Source organism: Neofelis nebulosa, chromosome 6 (assembly GCF_028018385.1).
Source record: "Neofelis nebulosa isolate mNeoNeb1 chromosome 6, mNeoNeb1.pri, whole genome shotgun sequence".
In the NCBI taxonomy this organism is placed as follows: Eukaryota; Metazoa; Chordata; class Mammalia; order Carnivora; family Felidae; genus Neofelis; species Neofelis nebulosa.
Genome location: NC_080787.1, coordinates 91644426 through 91645419, shown reverse-complemented (window position 1 = coordinate 91645419; position 994 = coordinate 91644426). Strand labels below are relative to the sequence as shown.

General features: G+C 42.9%; 1 non-coding gene across 1 annotated transcript; it reads right to left on the bottom strand.

Moving 5' to 3' along the window:
- Positions 1–433: 433 nt before the first annotated feature.
- LOC131515626 (small nucleolar RNA SNORA76) lies at positions 434–566 on the bottom strand. The gene has a single exon (XR_009263680.1). It is a non-coding gene; the product is annotated as a small nucleolar RNA SNORA76 (small nucleolar RNA).
- Positions 567–994: the final 428 nt, after the last annotated feature.

The window sequence follows — 994 nt, the reverse complement described above, 5'->3', positions numbered from 1 at the left end:
GTCTTTACCTCTATATGTTAAGGAAGAAATTGTTTAGGGAAGTGGTTTTCGTTTTTTAATTTTTTTTTTAATGTTTATTCATTTTTGAGACAGAGACAGACAGATCATGAATGGGGGAAGGTCAGAGAGAGAGGGAGACACAGAATCCGAAGCAGGCTCCAGGTTCTGAGCTGTCAGCACAGAGCCCAACGCGGGGCTCGGACTCACGGACCGCGAGATCATGACCTGAGCTGAAGTCGGCCGCTTAACCAACTGAGCCAGGCGCCCCATCATTTTTTAATTGCCTTTATGATGAGCTGTGCTTCTTTGATGAAACCAAAATTTTTGAGGGTTGGCACAGACCAAGGATGAGAAGAAATAAATTGGTTGTCAATCTTACCCAAGTGCGCGTCATAGTTACTTTCCCAGTCGCCCGCAGCCACGGCCCGATGCAAGCCGTCTCTTGAGGTTAAGACGGTCGCGGGTGGATGACCCGGCAGCCCCATTTACGCGCAAGCGCGTGCTCTGGCGTTGCAGCCTGACCCCAGGCTCCACGCGCAGACGCAGTGGGGACTCAAAGGCAGTGAGGCATCATGGTTAAGAGGCGTTGAATACCAATCATTTGCCCTGACATTATATGCTTATAATTTCAATTCTTACAGAATTTTTTTCTAAATTATTTTATATCAGCTTTAAAGAATGTGTATATTGATAAGGTCAGTGAAGCTTAATGAATAAAAATAAGAGTTTTACATCAGAAGGACATTGGCTATTCCTCACTGAGATAGGTGATAATTTCTTTAAACACGAGGAGCCTCATTTGTGAATGGGTAACATATGGGTACTCACCACACATGGTTGTTAGACGAATTAAATACTACTGGCACAGAAGCAGCAGCAGTAAATGTTAAATATTTTTAGTAATATTGGTGATAATTATGTAGCATCCTTTGGTTGTGTAACTATTCCTGAAAAGGTATGGGGTAAATATTCTTCATGTGTAAATTCTGTCAAT